The 22,224-nt window shown below is 45.4% G+C and overlaps 1 protein-coding gene across 1 annotated transcript in view; it reads right to left on the reverse strand.

The window, feature by feature from the left end:
• LOC147019912 (uncharacterized) overlaps nt 1-19,834 on the reverse strand; it is an 86,208-nt gene extending 66,374 nt beyond the window's left edge. The window contains exon 1 of the mRNA XM_085894753.1: nt 19,706-19,834. The gene's annotated coding sequence lies outside the window, so the exon portion shown is untranslated. The remainder of the gene's footprint in view (nt 1-19,705) is intronic.
• Nucleotides 19,835-22,224: the final 2,390 nt, after the last annotated feature.

Genomic DNA, 22,224 nt, shown 5'->3' on the forward strand with positions numbered 1-22,224 from the left:
TTTGTTCACCTGTGATCGCTCAACGTGTTTCCGAGTTGTCGAGTGTTTCGTGCGGCGTCGCGAAAAGGTGCGCACGGCGCACGGTGAAATGCGCACTCGAACGTGCGTGCGTGCGTCCGTTCCATGACGACCATGAATCACCAATGCGATCTTGCTGCTCCCGTAGCCCCGACGAGCCTTGTTGTTGTTTGCTTGCCGTGATATTGAAGCGGCTGCGGGTTAATTGGAGGCAAGGAAATTGGTTGTCGGTCGAATGCGTTTTTTTCCCGCCGAAGCCCAACTGAAATGAGTGAGTGCCACTCGGGCAGATCGTTTCAATTGTACCATCTCGGACGAAGGTGCGCGACGCGCACCACGAACGCACCGACGCCGTACAGATTTCCGCTCTCTTTGTGCTCTGATAATTGATGTCATTCGTGGGTCTCACGACGACGGTCGCCCCTGTAAGCCGGCGGTCCATGAACACGCGCCGCGCACGCGGTGTAAGGTCCGCGCCCCCGTGCGCTCACTTCACATCGAACCTTTGCATTGTTTGAATGGAACCAACAACATGCTGGCAAGGAGAAGCTCATGACGTTTCGGCCGTTCACCTTTCGTCGGAGCAACACAAGGACGAAGGATGAACGCCCGAAACGTCATGAGCTTTTCTCCTTGTGATAGCATACATACCTCGATGCGAGATCCACGTTACCTGTCCACCTGTCCACCGACGTAAATCAACACTATAGCCGTCACCAGCAAGACCAGTTCTCCAATGCACTTAATTGCAGGATAAGATTCCATTAAACATTTGCATTTCATCGTTTCTTTCATCGTTCTTCTGTCGCTTTTTGCGATCGGTGCGTGCGCGGCACCCATTGGGATCGAAGAAGCCGATCGATTTGATGGATTGAGGGTTAAATTTTCGAAACGCTCGGCAAACTTCCCCCCAACGAATTCGTCGTGGCAATACCTGCGGCGAAAAGTTTCGTTCGATTGGCTTTTCAAGTTTCCCAAACTCAGAACTGCGAGAGAGAGAGAGAGACAGAGAGAGACAGAGACAGAGACAGAGACAGAGACAGAGACAGAGACAGAGACAGAGACAGAGACAGAGACAGAGACAGAGACAGAGACAGAGACAGAGACAGAGACAGAGACAGAGACAGAGACAGAGACAGAGACAGAGACAGAGAGAGAGAGAGAGAGAGAGAGAGAGAGAGAGAGAGAGAGAGAGAGAGAGAGAGAGAGAGACTCCCACACTGCCCTCTAGCGTCTGCCCCCCCACGGACGAGGACAAAAACGAGCTGGAGAAGTTTTCGCAACGACATTCCCAATAGTCCATGAAACAGCAACTTTATGAGTATTTTTCAATATGTCAGTAAATACGATTTAGTAAGAAAATATTTTTCCGCAAGTCTGACGCTTTGCGACACATCATGGCGAACGGAGAGGGTCGCCGTGCCTTTGACAATCGCGAGTCTCTAATTGCGAGAACTTTTTTTGAACCATCCTCGCGCATATCGTTCTGGATGTATTATGACCTCGAACTTCGTCCTTGTTTTTGGGTGTAAATGGCGAAGATGATTATTGGTATCAGTCGGACGAATGTTGCCGCAACTCAATAACTCAGGTTGTCCACAAACCTCATCGTAAATCGGTTCGTAGCGCAGTGCCCCATATATATATATATATATATATATATATATATATATATATATATATATATATATATATATATATATATATATATATATATATATATATATATATATATATATATATATATATATATATATATATAGACACAGTGGAGGCGATCAGACTCCACATCGACGGCGGTTCACATTGCTGACTTTGTCGGTAACTGGGTAAGTACACGTGTCCGTGTAATCGTAGTCCGCCTCTTCTCAACGCGGTTACCACTTTTCTGCGACACATTCAAATTCTGCAAAAGAAGTTCAAAAAATTTGAAAACGGCGTCACAAGGAAAGTTTACCCGCGATGTAATGATGTTCCACCACAACGTTGGAGGATATTCATTTGATACTTTCGTAAATAATCAGTAAATTCCTTGAAAACACCGACCTTTATCATTTAGAACATCATCTGTACTCGAGTAATTTTAAGTTGTGTTTTCAGAGTTAAACATCCAGACTTTAAACTCGTGGCTGCACACTTGGGTGCGTGACGTGCTGCGTTCAAAAAGTTATCGGAACGAGAGACTCGTAAACACTCAAACGCGAATGTTGGTCTGTAACTCGTCAGAGGAAACATTCCTCACGAGTTATATGGATAAACTCGCCCTTGGGTTTGGATAAACTGTCGCCCTGGTGTCGCACATGCTTGTTGGCTTATGATCTTCGGGTGTTGAATTAAAGGCCCCTTGTCGTGCGGTTGATAATTACACCAGGTGGGTTGACTCAGCCTGTCATCCTTCCGAGGTCGGCAAAATGAGCACCAGATTACTGGTAACGGGGGGCACCGCATCAGCGGCACGGCTGTACTTCCAGAAATGATGAAACCAGCAGCCACGGGCTGCGTGCGAAACGACAGCAACATGCGGAGCGAGGCATCGATGTCTGTGCGGTCCATCGGAAGGACATTAAAGCTGAGTGTTCCGACCGCTAGCATCAGTGAGTGACGTTGAAGATCCCACGGTATCTTTCACGAAGAGTGTGCGAGTTATCGCCGGCACAACTAACCCGAAGCAGAGAATACTTTGGCAGAACCGACAATCTATAGACATCATGCTGCACAATAATAATAATAATAATAATAATAATAATAATAATTGTAATTATTATATATTAAAAAAAATAATGGAAACTTGGCTTTTCTCACACTATTGCGATGGACTCGTTGCGAGAACATTTTGAACGTCCCCCTCTATCGTACGTACACATTTCCAGGGAAAACGCATTCAACGAGGGGGAACGACAAGGATCGTTGCAGAATATTATTCATAATTTGACAAACAAACAACAGTGTAAACGGTGATCAAAGCGGGACAAGTCCGTAAGTACACATAATAGCCCGTTAAAGTGTTCGTTCCCCGGCGCTGCGACATCTCGGGGACATCGCGCACGGCCGCGATGAGAACAGATGTTTCATCCAAATGCAATAAAAAACGAACCTTTTGGCCGCTTTCCATGTCTGCACTCTCACCACCTTAATGCGTTCGCGGGGCCCTTTGAAGTTTCCCTCGATGGGATCGGACGCGATGATCGCCCGACGCGTTGCATCAACCGGCGATTGGAACACATTAGTCATTTTCTCCCAAGTTTGTCGAAGAAAGAAATAAACCATTTGCCTTGGCTTTAGGGGTCCGTGTGGGACCGTCTGTCATTGCACGAGGTAAACGTTGGTAATATGTACGTGTCAAGAAGGGGGTTCATCGCAAGCTCGGCAGCATTGTTTCGTGCGTTTGCTTCGCTGTTCGGACATGTGAGCGAAGGGTCTGGGAAAGGTCGATTGACCGCTGGGTGTTTCGTAAACCGATCCTTGGGAATTATGATGATTGCCTCCGACTTCGGTATCTCCTCGTGTGGGATTCACGATCTGCCCCCATTGCTTGAGGTTCTGCATGAGGACCCGATTCAAATGGTTCAGGGTTGTGTGTTTTGAGTGCTGTCCCCGGTGAACGGAGTGCGTAATGTGAGTAACTCGATTGGGACCCGCGGAGGAAGGGAAGGCAGTGAAAGGGAATGCGTACTTGCAATTAAGGTGATCGCAATGATTATGTGAAGATCATTTTTACTCCTGATATTACCTTGACATGCGAGTGGCTGATCCATGAGATTGTAGAGGGTGATGGAAAAGTCCACGTCCACCATAACCTGGTGAACCCTAACCCTAACCCAAACCCGAACAGCTCGAGTGTCCACAGATCTGCTGCATAATGTGTTTGGCGACAGAAACATGTGCAATAATCTTTGACCACCAAAATCTCGTGATCTTTCACCCGTCGATTATTATTTGTGGGGAGCATTAATAGGTGAAGTGTACACAAATAACCCCCACACTCTCGAGGAACTCAGGGAAACCATCATCAATATCATCCACAATATCTTGCAACTTGAACTGGTCGTGTTTTAGGAACAAAGTAACACGAGTGGATCCATGGCTGTAAGTTCGTGGAGACCATTTCTAAGATCTAATGTAAGTAGTGCAAGCGAAATGAACTGCATTGCAGGTGCACAGGGATCTTTCGATCACCTGTACAAAGTGGTTGGGATGGGCGAGGAGAGAAGTAACACTCCTCGATTTCCCACCCTCAAACCATTCAAAATGCGTCCATTCCCACCAACGAATTTACCTTGTTTACACTGCTAAGTACCTTACATTGCATTGCATGGAAACAGTCAAACAGGGGCAGGAGAGGAAACTAAAAACTTCGAACATTTTCTTTAGTTGTAAATAAGTCCATTTCATTGCAAAATACAATGATATTGTGTATCTATGAGGGTTGCCAGAATAATCTCGACTCTAGAAGTACGTGCACTCGTCTCTCGGCTGTACAGTTGAGGTTTGAATACCGATCTGGTGGTGAACTGTCATTATGGTGTTTCATATGCAGGGCTAAGTATCAATGGGTGTGACGTCCCTCGGAAAGATGTTCGGCCGGAGAACCCGTCTGCCAGAAGTCGTTGTTTGTGGACTAGTTATCTGTGTCTTTCATGAAGAGTAGGTGAGTTATCGCTGGAATGCTGAACAAATTACAAACTCCTGCCCTAATCACCTTCAGTTGAACGCAAAGCCTCGCCAGCCGGTTCGTGAAAGTCTTCGGCCAAACACCTTCCCCGGCCAATGCCGCAACAAGGAGGAAATAATTGGAGCCATTAGTTATCTGCGATTGAAATCGTTTTGCCAAACCAAGAATGGAGGTTGGTCTCACAATCCTTCCAAACCTCACTTGGATCGGTCTTTACACACATACAGCATGAAGGGGGAGGTGGGGGAAGGGGGGGATGTTGTCGAGTTATCCAGCTTGTTGGCCTGCAAAGTTGAATCGTGTTGTGAGTTTGAGTAATTCGTTTTTCGTAGATGATTTCTCTCCATGCGTGTCAGATTTTCTACCTCTTCACCGTGACAGATGCTTTTAACCCTACATGTTCACGGAAGTTCCTCCACGGTTCTTGGGTGACATGTTCATCTCCCAATGTAACGGTTTGTTCCTCCTCAATATATTACATCCACTATGCCAAAGTATCTGAGATTCCCCTCCTCCCCCTTCCTTCCCCGTTACCATTAAAAATGGAACAGATGCGTATATGGGCCATCTTTGGGCCATATGGGCCATGCAACACACGAACACACACACGCACGAATATATGAACATGTATACATATACATATGTATATATATATATATATATATATATATATATATATATATATATATATATATATATATATATATATATATATATATATATGTCGAAATATGTGGAGCGTGACGAGCACTACCTAACTATTTTGATTTACCCGCCGATCACATGACGTGCCTTCTGGTTGAATGCTTTGCATTAGCGGCAAGAATCGACTGGGTGGCAGACAGACAGTTGTTCTGTGTGGATTATGCGGTTTTACCGTGTGAGACATAATCCGAGGCGATGCTCACCATAACAGTCAGGAGATGCAATTGATATATTCATATACATATGCATATGGCCTGTTGCAGCTATTACCTGAAAAAAACTGCTCCCTTTAATCTATCTACTCAACAACCCCTTCTCTCATTCCCCTTTACCCCTTCACACATGTCCTTCAATTCACTCCCACTTATTCTCCTTTTTCCACTGTCTTCCTTACACCTTCACATACTTCCATTCAACATAATCACTCACTTCCCTCAATCCTTTCATCCACTCCCAAATCATATCCCTTCTCTCACCCTTCCCTGAGCACAAGCTGCTGTTTTAAGCGAATTTGGTTCAGCTGTTAAACAGTGCATAGATATCAAACAAACACTTTGAATGATCATGATAATTTCCAATGTCGATGGTTTTCATGCAGAGAATCGACATATTTTATTACATTTTGATTTGTAATAGCCACTACCACAAGGGACAGCAGATTATATATTATATATATATATATATATATATATATATATATATATATATATATATATATATATATATATATATATATATATATACATATATATACATATATATACTCACACTATATTCAGCCTTGAGGACGTGGGCTAATTACAGACAAAAGCCTTAATTTATTATACAAATTGCTCATCCCATTTATTTGGATGGCTTATTGGTTTGACCACTGCCTCAATCACTCCCAAAAAAAAACAAGTAAAAAAGACATAAAATGTCAGCCTCCATTGTTTTATTAATTTTGCTGTATGGAGTTAGAGGGCTAGCCAATATTTATGTACAACTAAAATGGCCACCACTCTACCAGTCGGCCATCTTTGATGAGATCGCAAAATATAGCGGAGGACATGTATTTGCCATCATGTACTGTGTTTGTGCCATGTTTTAACAAAATCAGACCATGCACGTATAAGAAATGATTGGGTACACATTTAAGTAACAAATGTAAGCCATCATTGCAGATGTAAGCATATGTAAGCCATCATTCGATATCTGTGTGCCAAGTTTGAACATCAGTAAATGCTTGTCTGAGAAATGGTTGAGGATGTGTTCAACATCAGGATTTTATATCCAACTAAAATGGTCACCAGTCAGCCATCTTTGGCTTAATATTGAAAAAAAAACATGACACGCTTATGTAAGCCATCGATCCTTATCTGTTTGCCAAGTTTGAACAAGACCGATGAATGCATGTCCGACAAATGGTTGAGGACATGTTTAACATCAGGGATTCTTTTTTACAACTAAAATGGCCGGCAGTCGGCCATCTTTAATATGATCTCGAAAAAAAATTATATCCATAATATGTATACCATCATGTGTTGTCTTTCTGCCAAGTACAAATATAATCGGTCCATACATGTCCGAGAGAGATGTGGTTGCAGACGCACACACGCACGCACTCATGGACATGAAAATTGAGACCTAATCCATAAGCCCCTATTTCGGACTAAGTCAAGGTTTTTTTTTTGTATACCTTGTCGAGGCTCGCGTGAGAGCTAACACACAACGCACATCAAGGGGGCATGAGACAAGAGGGGCGGGAGTGGGAGGGACAAAACAGTGGGGAACAGACACATTAGGAGATCTGTGGAAGGGAGAGAGATGGGATGAGGAACATGGGGAATAGAAGATGGACATTACAGGGACTTTCAGGAAGGAAAGCAGGGAATTTGAAGGAGGTGGGCTTGGGTGGATTATCGGGGGTAGAAAAGATCGAGGATTTGGATGGAGGATGATAACAGGTGGTGGTGAACAGCTGTTTTGAAAGCCTGGAGGGAAGAATGGGAAAGAATAGAGTGAGGGAGTTTATTCCAAAGGCGGGAAAAAAGAGGAATGAAAGAGTGAAGGTGAGCAGTGATTCGTGATTTTGGTAGTTTTACCAGAAGGGGGTTGTTGGCTGACCTTGAGCGCCCTGCGGAAATGTGGTGGGGACAAATCGCAGAGCGAGCAGGGGGGGCAAGGCTGGAGAGGATACGATAGAAGACAGAAAGACCACCGACCAACCTGCGGTGATTGAGTGAGAGGCCCAAAGACTCAGCCTCATTGCTGGAGATGCTGATGATCCGAAATGCCCTGGTTTCTACAGCGTGAAGCCGAGAAAGGTGGGAGGCAGGAGCACCAGCCCAGAGGGGAGAGCAGTACTCCATCAGGCTACGGACAAAAGCTTTGTAAGTGTTCAGGAGCTCAGGAGGGCCGAGGAAGAACTTTGCACGATGGAGGATTCCCAGTCGGCGACTGACTTTGGAGGCGAGGTTTGAAATGTTGCTTTCCCAGGAAAGGGCATGGCAGATAGTGAGACCCAGAAGCTTCAAAGAAAGGACTTCTTCCAGAGGATTGTTGAGAAATTGGATAGGTGGGTTTTCTAAACGGTCCTTTCGAAGAGACAAAGTGAGAGTGTGAGAATTGTCCGGATTGAAAGACCTGTTCCACATGTTGGACCAGGTTGTGATTTTATCCAGATCTGCAGTGAGCGAAGAAGCTGCTGCTTGCCGGTCTGAGGGATGACCGATGGTACGGCAGAGGGTGGAGTCATCAGCAAAGAGATATAGAGGATTTTCCAGAGAGTCGGAGAGATCATTGATGAAAACCAGAAAAAGAACAGGGCCCAGAACGCTACCTTGAGGAACTCCAGCCTGGACAGGAAGAGGGGATGAAAGAACTCCATTTAGGGCCACACGTTGACTGTGACAGGAGAGGAAGTCTGCGAGCCATGAGTGGAGATGGCCTTGGATACCATGGGAAGAGAGTTTGTTGAGTAGGGCAGGGTGCCAGACTGTGTCAAAAGCACGTGATATGTCCAGGGATACGGCTCGGATTTCCTTTCTGGCATTGAGGACCTCCATCCATTGTTGGGAGAGCAGAAGCAGCATATCCAGGGTAGAGTGACCTGGTCTGAAACCAAATTGATGATCGGAAATCAAGCCATTGGAGAAGACGAAGGATTTCATGTCTGAAGCGATGATGGATTCCATAACCTTGCTGATGATTGGGAGAAGGCTGATTGGTCTGTAGTTGCAGGGATCTGTTTTTGCACCTTTTTATGCAGGGCAGTGATGTTTGCAGATTTCCAAGCAGATGGCAGATGACCTTGAGCAAATGAGAGGGTGAATAGAACAGAGAGAGGGTGAGCAAGAACAGAAGAGCAGGCTTTGAGGAAATGTGGGCTGATGCCTTCTGGACCGCTTGCAGAATCTGAGTCGAGGTTTGACAACAAGCTCTCCACCTTATCAGAAGAAAAGGACACAGAGTCCAGGGACAGTTGGGTGCGACTGGGTAAGGTGGGTGGAGAAAGTGATGGGTTTTTGACACAAGATTTAGCTGCAAACACCGAGTTTAGGCATTCAGCTTTTTCACGTGTGGTATCAGCAGTGCGGCCATTTGAGGTAAGGGAGGGGATGGAGGGGGAACATACACCAGAAACAGATCTGATTAGATGACACCAGGATTTTTAGGAGGGAGAGAGGTTTGAGAGTTCAGATGAGATTAGAAAGATGTTGTTTTCTGACTCTCCTGAGGGTAGTAGATACGCACTTGTTCCGAGCTTTATGGAAGGAACTGAGATTACCCTCAGTTTGGTTTGCTTTCCATGAGGCAAAGGCAAGTTGTTTCAGGACAACTGCCTCACCACAAGCTTCAGTGAACCAAGGGCGGGAGGAAGGGTAGGACAACTGAACACAAGAGGGGATAAATTTGTGCATGAGGGAGAGCAAGATTCTTTGAAAGAATTCCCAGGATGACTTGATGTTGGAGAAAGTAGCGATAGGAGACCAGTCTATAAGTTTGAGGGCTGCTTGGAGACCCTGCCAGTCGGCTTGAGTGAAATGCCAGACTCGACGGCGGTGAGGTGGTTCTCTGATAACAGCCAGAGAGATGTCCACTTTGACAAGGACGTGGTCAGAAAAACCGATTGGAGCGATGGAAGAGCAGCAGATATTGTCAGGGAAATTTGTCAAAATCAGATCCAGAAGAGATGGAGTACCATTGGTTGAGATCCGGGTCGGGAAGTTGACCGACTGAGTCAGTCCCAATGAGTCGCAGAAAGCTTTTGCTGATGTGCAATGACAGGTGAGAGAGGTACCCACACCGAGCCAACTGGCATGATGATAATTGAAGTCGCCACATAAGAGGAAGAGAGAGTTTGGATGAGAAAATAGAAGATGGTCAATGTTTTCGGATAGTGAGGTGTAGATGGAGTCATCACTGTTAGGTGGACGGTACAGTACACATATCAACATGAGGTGGGAGTGGAGGGAAGCCGTAGCCAGAGGTATTCCTGGGGGTGTGGGGGGGGTGAGAGCAGTGCATGGAGAGTGAGGAATAGAGTCTTTGATGAAGAGAGCAACTCCTCCACCAGGACGACGCTCAGGTCTGTCATACCGGAGGAGGGAGTAACCAGGGAGAGATACTTGTGAGTCAGACATGTCTTGGGGGAGGAAAGTTTCTGTTTGGCAGATTATGTCTGGTTTGTCAGTGGTAACCTGTATGGAAAGATCTGAAAGGTTTGAGCGAAGGCCCTGGATATTTGAGGTCCACACTTTTAATGAAGAGGGAGGGGAGGAGGCTTTGGGTGCAGGGGGTGGGGGGAGGGTAGGACAAGGGACGAGGAGGGGAGTTAAGGAATGTTGTTGAAAGAGTGTGGGGGATTGCAGAATAGCTTGGGGAGGGGGCTGGATGAGGAGGAGAAAAAGCTCTGTGGTGCTGGGGGAGAGGGGGGACAAGAGAGGGGGAAGAAGGCAGTTGAGCATTTGAGGAGTGAAGAGATGGAGGTGAGAGGGCAGTGGAAGGAGGCAGCTTTGTGGATGAGAGGGGGGCAACTTTGAGAAGGATGAGTGAGGGGGCTGAAAGGTGGGACAAAGGTGAGGGGGGAATTTTTGAGAGAGGTGAGAGGGAGGCTTGGAGGGAGAAGAATGGGATGGTTGCTTTGAGAGTGAGCGTGAGGGGTGAGAGGGGTGAGTTGGCACTGAAGTTGGAAAAAAGAATGGTTGATGGAAAGCGAACATTCATAGCAAACTGGGGTTTTTAAAAGTTTTAGGTCAGAGATGCGATTTAACACAATTCTTGATGGATGCAATAAAGGCGAATTCAGAGAATGGAGAGAAGAAATGCTGTAACAGTTGGATTTTTTAGGCAACAAATGAAGGAGAGGTCAAAATAAGAGCAGTCTGTTAAAATAGCAGAAGTGCAGTGCATTATGAAACAGTAGAGTATCACATGTGTGAGAGAGGAAGATGAAGCATTATAAGATATCGTTTTTGTATTTATTATGAATGTTTGAGAGAGTTTTCAACAGATTAGGTCATGGAAGTGTTGTTGAAAAAAATCGAGGAAGAAGAAGGAGGAGGAGGAAGAAGAAGAGGAAGAAGAAGAGGCGAAGAAGAAGAAGAAGAAGAAGAAGAAGAAGAAGAAGAAGAAGAAGAAGAAGAAGAAGATTGAGGAGAAAGGTGGCTGTTTTTTTTTAAGATAAGAAATAGAGAGATTAGTTGGGAGAAATGGGGGACGTTAGGAAAGTGTGGAAGATAGAAATTGAAGGTAATGGGGAGAAAAAACAAATAAAACGATCGTACACCGAGGGGAACCGGTCAGCCTCAGCCTAGGCCTCAAGCCTCAAGCTGAGGCCTCAAACACCCGGTAAGACAACGTCACCAAAAACTCACAAAATAGCACGATTTTTGAAACAAAACCCAACTAGGAACATGAGGTGAGAAAAATAAACAGTTAAAACAGGACAAATAACGACCGGAACATATTCTTTGAGATCGTCAGCAGAGAGCTCCGAAGGAGACCTCTCGACGCTCCAAACCCGACTTACCCAGCTAAAATAACCCAGCTTACATACATGAAGCAAAAACATGCCTACTACTTATGTGCATAATAATACACTGTGGTTTTAACCTCAGATAATTTAAATCGTGAATATGAGACTTCTGAAGACCTTTAGGTATTCCAGAAAACCAACCTGAAAGACACCTCAATTTTAATCCTGACAATTGTGGGTGGAGTCAAGCCAGCTCACCAGCCAATGGGTTTGAAGGCTTCATACTCACGAAGCTTCAATACATTTTTAATATATTAAAAACGTAATGAAGCTGCTTGTATGTAAGCTGGGTTATTATTTTTTTGAGAGTGATCAAGGCAGCAGCCTGGCCAACACAGCACCCAAATAAATGGCTGAGGAATTTGTATAATAAATTTTAGCTTTTGTACATAATTAGCCCAAGTCCTCAGGGCTGAATCGTGTGAGCGTATCGTTTAGAGCTATTCCTATGTGATGCTATTACTATATTTAAAACATAATGAAGCTGTGTGCGTTTGAAGCTTTCAAAATCATTGACAGGTGAGCTGGCTTGACTCCACCCACAATTAAATATTCTTCTTCTTCTTCTTCTTCTTCATCTTCCTCTTCTCCTCCTCCCTTGAGACAGGGTGAGGTCCAATGGTATCAACCTTCTGCCCTGCCTCGACCACAATACGCCTTCACTTCCGCCTGTCCTCAGCCATCTCTCTCCACTCTCCACTGACCCCACCTTATTGATATCACTCCTCACACAATCCTCCCATCTCAACCATTGCCTACCTCTTTTCCTTCAACCTTGCTCTCTCAACCTATCCTCTCTCTTTGCCATTCTCTCTTCCTCCATCTGCACCATGTGTCCAGCCGACCTCAGCTGGTGTCTCTTTTTTAACCAATCTCCCCATCAAGCTCATCTGCACACCAATCTCCCCCTCAGTCCATTCATCGTTCTTCTATCCACCCTCTCCACTCCCACAATCCTCCTGACCCAGTTGTTCTTGCAGACTTGCAACCTCTCTTGTTTCTCTGTCAGTGCCACTGTTTTGAGACTGCAAAGGTAGGCCGGCATCACACAACTCAACAAAACTTTCCCTTTCAATCTCCTTGATTTTTTTTTTGTCTGGCATTACTTCCTCCACCCTCCTCCATGCATTCACACCCATCTGAATCCACCTCTGAACCTCTGTCTCAGACTTGCCATCCTGTTTTTCTCCCCAGATACTCAAACCTATTTCCATATTTGATCTCCTTCCCTCATAACCTGATATTCATTTCTTTTCTCTGCTGCCTGACCCACATCATCTCAGTCTTCTCCATACAGTCTTCTTCAGCCGATGCTTCCCAAATGCCTCCTTCCACCCCACCAGTACTTCCTGCATCTCCTCCATACAGTCTTCTTCAGCCAATGCTTCCCAAATGCCTCCTTCCACCCCACCAGTACTTCCTGCATCTCCTCCATACTCTCCGCCACAACAGCCAGATCATCGGCATACATCATCCTCCTCATACTACCCCTCATGTTTACCTTCCTGCTTACCAGCTCCAACACCATGATAAATAGGAGGGGGCTGAGAGTGCTTCCCTGCTTCAAAGCGACAATCACGCTGAACTCCTCTGACATCCTATGACCAAACAAAACTCTTCCTTTCGTTCCTTTGTACATCCCTTCTACCAACCTAACTTCCGCTTCTGGCTCTCCCATCCATCTCAGTGTCGCTATCACCATCTCACTTGGGACAGTGTCATAGGCCTTCTCCAGGTCCACAAATCCCAATGCCATTTCACCTTGCACCTCTAACCTCTTCTCCACCAGTTGTCTTCGCATGACCATCCTATCCATCATCCTCCGACACATGAGGATATTGGCTAGATCTACCTCTCCAGCCAGCTCGGTACTCATCAGGATAAATGAGGTCCCCCACCAGGGTTCCCTTGATGGGTGGGTTTGTGAATTGAGTGTAACCCTTGTGGAATTAAGAACAACATCCACAAAAGGGCAGAAGGCAACCTAGCTTTGCAAACGACCAATTTACAATGCAGGTGCAGGCGTGGTAACAGACCAGCAGGAATCGTTCACCAAAACCTCCAAATGAATTACAACACAGAGAACCAAAACGATACCCCCCTTTGAATGTGGGGCCTCCGAGCATGCTAACTGCTATTTATCCTCTTTATATCTTTGCTGATGACTCCACCCTCTGCCGTACCATCTGTCATCCCTCAGATCGGCACGCAGCAGCCTCTTCACTCTGCAGATCTGGATAAAATCACAAGCTGGTTCAACACTTGGAAAATGTCTTTCAATCCTGACAAATCTCACACTCTCATGATGTCTGTCTGAAAGGACTGTCCAGGCACCCCCCCCCCCATCTACTTTCTCAACAATCCCCTTGAAGAAGTCCTTTCATTCAATCTTTTAGGCCTCACTATATGCCACAATCTTTCCTGGGAAAGCCACATCTGTCCTCCAAAGCCAGTTGCCGACTGGGCATCCTCATCGTGCAAAGTGCTCCCTTGGCACACCTGAGCTCGTGACCATGTAAAAAGCTTTCGTCCGCAGCCTGATGGAGTCCTGCTCTCCCCTCTGGGCTGGTGCTCCCACCTCTCTCGACTTCACGCTGTGGAAACCAAGGCATTTAGGATCATTTGTATCTTGCACGATGAGGCTGAGTTTTTGGGTCTCTAACTCTCTCACCGCAGGCAGGTCGGTGATCTTTCTGTCTTCTACCATCTGCTTTCCGGCATCGAGCCCTCCCCGCTTTGTCTGCGATATGTCTCCCCCCCCCCCATATTTCCGCAGGGCTCTCGATGTCCGCCAGCAACTCCCTTCTGGTAAAACTACCAAAATCAAGAATCACTGATCACCTTAATTCTTTCATTCCTATTTTTCCCCCTCTGGAACAAACTCACACACTCTCTTCAATCCTACTCTTCCCTCCAGGTCTTCAAAACAGCTGTTCACCACCATTTCTTATGTTCCCCTATCCAAACCCACAATCTTTTCTACCCCGTTAATCCACCCCAAACCCACCTCCTTCAAATTTCCTGATTTCCTTCCTGAAAGTCCCTGTCGTATAAGGACCTGAAAGTCTCTGTAGTGTCCATCTTGTTTACCCCTTGTACCCTACCCCATCCCTCTCCCTTCCACAGATCTCCTAATGTCTCTGTTCCCCATTGTTTTGTGCTTCCCTCTCCTGCCCCTCGTATCTCCTGCTCCCCTTGTTATAAATTATATATGTTAGCTCTTATACGAGCCTTGACATTGCATATAAAATAAAAAATAAAAAAACTGGGTTTGAAGCTACTGGGGATGAAGGTAATCATGCTTTCAAATGTTTGCATTGTAATGACGACTCACACTTAAAGCCTAAATTGGATGGTGTACGGTTGAAGATGCATGAAGAACGAAGCATGGGAACCTTAAGCTGAGGATGCTGGAACGTGACCACACTTAATTATGATCTAGCACCTGAACATCTGATGGCCACGTATAAAAACTACTGTTATGACGTCATAGCGCTCAGTGAAACTCACAGCATCAGTCACAAAGAATCATGCATTGGTCACATTGTGATGTCAGGTGGTGAAACACACTACGCAGGTGTTGGTATACTGATGTTCACACAGGCAAAAAACAGCTGCCTTGCCACCTACTCCATCTCAGATCGAATTATGGCTGCTCGTTTTCGATTGAGGAAAGGTACCCTTCTGTTGTCTCTATTTATGCGCCAACATCTACTGCAGCGGACGACGCTATTGATAACTTCTGCGAGCAGCTGCAAGACGTGATCAATTCCAATAAAAAAGAATTATGCCACACTTGTAGTAGCTGGTGACTTCAATACAAAACTTGGAAACCAATGTGTTCCTCTCATCATGGGACCTCATGGTTATGGTGTCAGAAATCCAAAAGGAGACACACTGGTTGAATTTTGCATGGGTAACGAGAGGGGGAGCACTTAGGAGAGTGCAAAACCTCCGCCGCCAATACTGCTGGGTCACTCAAGTGAACCTTATATTTTATTCATTAAATATGTCAACAGTGCTGAGAGTTATAGTTCTTTTCTCCAACATTTTTTTTTGTGGGGGGGGGGGGTTGGAAATCACTTAAAACATGTAGAAATGCAGAAAAAAGAAATCGAAATTTTGTTGAAAAAAAAGTTTTAAAATTTTTTTTTTCTCTAACAATTATTTTTTGGGGGGGGGGGTTGGAAATCACTGAAAACATGTAGAAATGCAAAAAAAAGAAATCGAAATTTTGTTGAAAAAAATTGCAAAAAAATTTTTTTTCTCTAACAATTTCTTTTTAGGGGGGCGGGGTTGGAAATCACTTAAAACATGTAGAAATGCAAAAAAAAAACTTTTTTTCTCTAACAATTTTTTTTGGGTGGGGGGGTTGGAAATCACTTATTACATGTAGAAATGCAAAAAAAAAAACTTTTTTTCTCTAACAATTTTTTTTGGGGGTGGGAGGGGGACCAAGGCCAAAATCTAATGGCATGATCCTTGGACCATACCTAACCCCCCACCAAGTTTCGTCAAAATCCGTCGAGAAGTTTTTCCGTAATACTGTTCACAAACAAACAAACAAACAAACACAAATAAACCAATGTCACCCGCAGGGTGACCCGTATCTTGCCAAAAGGTGACCACGTGTGACTTCTTTGAGGTCACACTGAGGTGAACAGAGCTGCTATCCACCAGGAGCGACTCCTTGAGGAATATCTGCCTTCGAGAGATTCCGATGAGAATCGTTCTACAGAGTAACCATGAAAAAATATGCTTTTGCCTCATAACGTGACCAAATGACGTCATAATGTCTCAAGCTTGACATATCTAGAAAGCACTCATCGAGGTGTTCAATTTGAGGTACTACACGATATGGTTCCTAAAACTTGAAAATTTGACCTTGGGGTCAAATATGTTTGACCTCAGGCGCTAACCATGAAGGTCAAGGCCAATCGCCACCAAAAATTAATCAGCTGAGCGCCAGACCATGAACTATATTCCCATGAAGTTTGAAGACGATCCGATCAAAATTACTCAAAAAATAAGGGTTTCGTCGACTCCCCTGATTTGCGCTAAAGTGACCTTGACCTTTGACCTTGACCTTCAAAATTTTGTGCACTGAAAGGGACCTCTATAGGCCTCTGATATGCTAAGTTACAAAAATTTCGGATGATAACTGTGCTCTGCAGAATTTTTTATACGTGATTACAGACAAAAAAAACAAAAAAAACATACAAGCTGACTAACATCTCTTGCAAAAACTTCGTTTTGGCAAGATAACAAACAAACAAACAAACAGAAAGGGGTGAAAACAGTAACCTCCATCCATCTTCGAAGATGGCGGAGGTTAACAATCTCACTGCCACACACTCCTGGTTTCCCAAACGATCTTCTCATAAGTTAACTTGGATCAGCAGGGCAAAAAGCACAAGAAATGCCATTGATTACATTATAATCAGCACAGAAGCAAGGAATCACCTGACAGATTATCGTTCCTACTGCGCTTGCCTTGACACTGACCATCGGTTAGTAATTTGCAACCTGAAGTGGAAGTTCCATCATCCTGCTGCTGTACATGGACTGTGATCGAAACGTCCAAAGGTTTGAGCCCTCAAGTCTGAAGGAACGTTTGAAGACTTGTGTTGGCTGGTTAGATCCTGTGTTGCACAAGGTGACTCTTGAAGTTATCACACGTACCATACACAATGCAACTCCTGAGACCAGTGGCACACAAATGTCTCAGAGGAACAGCCCTACTTGTCTTTAACAATGCTTCAACTAACTGAGCGCAAGAAGCAGGTTGTAGGCACTCCAGAATTCACAGGTCTGAGGAATAAGGTCAAACAAGCATGTCAGAAGGACCTTGATGAATTGCTGGTGGCAAATATGAACACAATGAACCAAACATACCAGGATCACGACTCCAGAACTCTGTTCAAAACTGCCGATGCTCTTCTTCAGAAACCCTGTACCCCCATGGTGAACATCAAAGATGCAAATAGCTTGGTATTGGAGCCAGTCGAAGAAGAAATACAACGTTGGCATCAATATGCTGAGAAGCTATTCAAGTTAAATCGGTGACGTCCACCCCAGCACACAACTGAGGTTGAATGAGATCCACCCACACCAGAATAAACCAAGAAAGCCATTCAGGCACTGAAAAAAAAACATTGGGCTCCCGGAGTTGATGTCACATTGGAAGCTCTTAAAGCGGCAACACAGGCCCCAGAAGTATCTAAAGCCCTCCACAAAGCAGTGTGTAATATTTGGAACACTGGAAAGTGGCCACCCTCGATGACAAAGTTGGTGTATATTGCTTTCCACAAAAAGAACGATAGAGGTCTATGCAGCAATTATGGAATGCTTGCACTAATCAGCCATGCAAGTAAGATCATTCTCAATGTGTGTCAATACAGACTGGAAAGACCCACCAGTACAAGTATGAGACACCCAATGGGGCTTTGCACATGGTAAGGGCACAACTGATGGGATCTTCCTTCTGAAAGGTGTGGCCGAACCTTACTATGCAGGGAAATGCCCTCTCCACCTGGTCTTTGTTGACTATGAGAAGGCAGTTGACTCTGTCCACAACACACGACTGTTTACGAAACTGTGGGATTTTGGTATAGGAGGAGGATGTGATGTGATTGCTTAAGGATCTCTACATCAACTCAAAAGGTCCGCTCCATTGGAAAGGCCAGATGACAGATGAGTTTAAGACACCAGTCGGTGTACGACAAGGCTGTCCATTGTCCCCTATACTTTTCAGCCTCTACACTGAATACCGAATGCGGGAGTGGTATGAACACACATCACACCTAAGGGCACCCGATGTAAGTGGTCTCTCCATCAAGGAAATCAGATACGCTGATGACCTCATGATGATGGTGCTCTGCAGAGGTGATGCAGAGCAGATGCTTGCTATCCTGGGTGGCATATCAGATGGATACAAGCGAGTCATCCATCCTGGCAAGATGGAATGCATTCTTGTCCAACAAATAATGGATGACAACACTATCACATACCGCTTGAAACCAATACTCCATCCACCCTTCGGCAGTGTAAATACCTGTGTTCCACCCATGTCAGCCTAAAAACAAAGGCACAGCTTGCTCAGGTGCTAATCATGTAAAGAGTATTGTACGGTGCCACCACCTTGTCATTGAAGGCAACCGACATCAGGACACGAGACTGCTTTAGCTTATCTGGTGCTGAACTATCTGGCAACACCTGCTCAACATCTAGTGGCATTACCATGTTACAAATGAGAGTTTAAGGGAGATAATCGGTGACCGATGGTGCCTCAACTGTAGCAATGTGATGGAACACAAGGCAGCATGGCTGGCGTGATTCGGCATGGTGGAATGGCAGCAGCTGTTGTGGATGGTTTTTAGGAGGGATGTCATCTTTCGGGAGGTCGACCAAAAGATGTGTTGGGTTGATAACATATGCGAGATTGGTTAGTGTGCAATATCACTGAATTCAAAATGGCAGCGCTGGAAAGACGGATCATGTCAAATGCGGCGGCAGTGATTCCAGTGGTGTATAATTTGAAGAGGTGAACACGAGCTTATGCCTATGTCGAATGATGGTGGGAGCCTCCTTTCGGGATTTCAGGATTATTTACCTCTTTAGGAGGTCCCTTTTTATACAAAAAAAGGTTTTAAAAAATCAAAACGTACAAACAGCTTGGGACGAGCACCTTGACTCCATGGCTAAAGCACAGAGACCAACAAAATGCACTTGGTCAACCAACAAGGCAAACATGAAGACCAAGGAGCTTTCCAAAATCAGACATCAAGTGGTGGAGAAGCACCGCTCAAGAGAGGGTTTTAAAAAGATTTCCCAGTCACTCGTTGTCCCTCTGAGTACGGTTAAATCCATCATTAAGAAGTGGAAGACGTATCATACCACCCAGACTCGACCCAGATCAGGCTGCCCATCCAAACTCAGCAGCCGGGCAACCAGGAAACTGCTTCAGGATGTCACTGTAAATCCAAAAATGACTTTGAAAGATGTGCAAGGCTCTATGTCTGAGATGAGGGTCAGTGTTCAATCAACAACATCCCGTTTCCTTCACAAAGCTGGCCTCTATCAACAGGTGGCAAGAAAGAGACCATTACTGAAAAAGACGCATCTAAAAGCTCATATGGAGTTTGTGAAAAAGCATCTTAATGATATTACAGGCATGTGGAGAAACATTTTGTGGACAGACGAGACAAAAATTGTACTTTTTGGTCTAAATTCACAGTTTCATCTGGTGCAATCCTAATGCTGCACGTCACACAGTCAACACCATCCCTTACTCTTAAGCAGGGCGGTGGCAGCATCATGTTATGGGGCTGCTCTTCATTTGCAGGGACTGGCAAGCTTGTCAGGATAGAAGGGACAATGGATGGTGCAAAGTACAGGAGAATCCTTGATGAAAAACCTGCTCGAGTCAGCCATGAATCTGAAACTGGACAGGAAATTCACATTTCAGCAGGACAATGATCTCATTGTGCAAAGCTGGATCTAACCAGAAAGACTCTTAGCAGTAATTGCGGTAAAAGGTGTTTCCACCAAGTACTGACCTAAGGGACAGAACACTTTTACAACCAGTGAATTTTGATTTGTACATGTTTTTTTAAACAGAACCAGTGATTTTTGATTTGTACAAGTACACCTGAGAATGTAACCTCCTTCAACCACAACAGTGTTTCGTTTGATCTCTTCAGTTATCAATAAAAATTCATTTGGAAAAATTGTTTCTACATCATTCATAATCATATTAAAATACACAATTTGGTGTGTGTGTGTGTGTGTGTGTGTGTGTGTGTGTGTGTGTGTGTGTGTGTGTGTGTGTGTGTGTGTGTGTGTGTGTGTGTGTGTGTGTGTGTGTGTGTGTGTGTGTGTGTGTGTGTGTGTGTGTGTGTTTCTGTCTGACCGAGATGCATTCGCTTGTTATTTACCCATTCTCAACCAAACTTGCCAGGGGGATCAAGTGTCACAAGACGGAGGTTGTCGCAACTGAACTTGCCCCCCTCCCCAAGGGGGATTTCGACCTTGGATGATCTCAGTGTGAAGGTATATGCTACATAACTCAGCTCATCTCTGCTCAGCTCAGTGTGGCATTTCATGGGGAAGTAAAAATTATTATAACCACAAATTATTGTCAATTCTTTCCAACGTATGATTATCTTTTGAAACAGTCGATGCTGTTAGTTTTTTTTTTTAAATACTACTGAAAGAAATTTGGTGCAAATCAGGGGTGTGTTCCATCACCAATAAGCTCGCTATCATTTGCCAAGCCGGCCGTTCATTATTAACCGTTTCAATGGAGTGCTTGCTTGAGTGCTTAAGCCACTTGACGAGGGCTCTACAAGCTGATTGTTAATGGAACACACCCCCTCCCCATCCTCTTACCACTCCCCATCTCCACCCCTTTAACCCGACGTCCTTGAAACATTCTATATGCCTATCGTGTTCCTCACAGACTAACGGATCCGAGGCGTCTCAACCTGCTAGGCCTCTAAGTCAGGCGCTGAATGACTTTACGCATGAATGATGTATCCCATTGTCTGTCTGATTTTTTTAAGCCAAAGATTTTGTGGATCTACATGGATTGTTTGTGATATTGTTACGGATTTGGAAGCCATTTACACACAAACAGACAGCAGTCCCCAAGTTCAGTTATGTCGATAAGTATATGTTATAGTTAGGGTCCCATCCCCTATGTCTCACGGGAATTACATGTGTGCGCTGCGAAGTTTCTTTATAGTTCTTTTTTTTTTACAACAAATCCCCTTCACTTCTTCAAACCACCAACTCCATTGCCCACGTGTTTTTGGCTGAGGCGTGGGTGGAGCCTCCATAGCTTCAGATCGAGGCTCCGCTCCGAGGAAGGGCATGGAGCGTTTGCTCCAGCCAATGGACAAAGGGCGAGCAGGGCCAAGGTGCTCCGGCCAATGGGAGGTCAGCATGCCGAAAGCTACTACAGAGGGCGGGGGCGGGCCTCTGGGGGCCCCGTCCAATCAGGAGGCTCATGACCTGAGAGCTGGCTCCGCCCCAGCCAGATGAAGTGTTCGCCTCGTCAAGGAGAGTAGAGTGGTTGTCAGGACCAGAGTACTGCAGTCATCGTGGCCTATTGCTTTTGGTCTGTTGTGGTGGCTTGGTCTCGGTCATGGACTGTGGTCCTTTGCGGTGGCTCCTCGTGGTGGTGGTGACCGAACAGCCAGGGTCGTGGGCCCGTGGACTTCGGGTCGTGGGTTCGAGACCCACCGTGGTGGGTTGGAGTGTAGTGTGACCGTACGAGTTGGAGAGGTACCCGACAAGACCCTGGTCCCCAGCTCGCCTTTCCCTCCTGGGCTGAGGGAACGAATAAAGACCTCACTGGGTCCATTTCGTGTGTGTGTTTGTGTGTGTGTGTGTGTGTGTGTGTGTGTGTGTGTGTGTGTGTGTGTGTGTGTGTGTGTGTGTGTGTGTGTGTGCGCGTGTGTGAGCGCGCGTGCACGTGCGTGTGTGGCGCCACTCTAAGTAGAAACTGTTGAGTGCCTGTGTTCCTTGTAAATTGCATTTCTCATATTCAGATAACTCTGCTCTTTGTGCTCCCCTGACCCCATGATAAATAAACCCCCAATTGTTCAATGTACCAGCTCGTTGTCTGTCACTTTCTTTCATTGGTTTAGCACGGTGCGTATTGGGAATTAGGGAGGCCGTTCATGCCGTAAATTGTTCATTTGGACCGACGGATCTTGGTAATCCCCGCTCGGTTTACACCCGAATCGGGCTCGGTAAATGGTCTGTTCCGCTCGAGGTCCGTCGAGGGTGTGGTTTTCCCCGGTAG

The sequence above is a fragment of the Eptatretus burgeri genome, chromosome 9 (genome assembly GCF_056783735.1).
Source record: "Eptatretus burgeri isolate ZD-2024b chromosome 9, Ebu_testis_v1, whole genome shotgun sequence".
NCBI classification, from domain to species: Eukaryota; Metazoa; Chordata; class Myxini; order Myxiniformes; family Myxinidae; genus Eptatretus; species Eptatretus burgeri.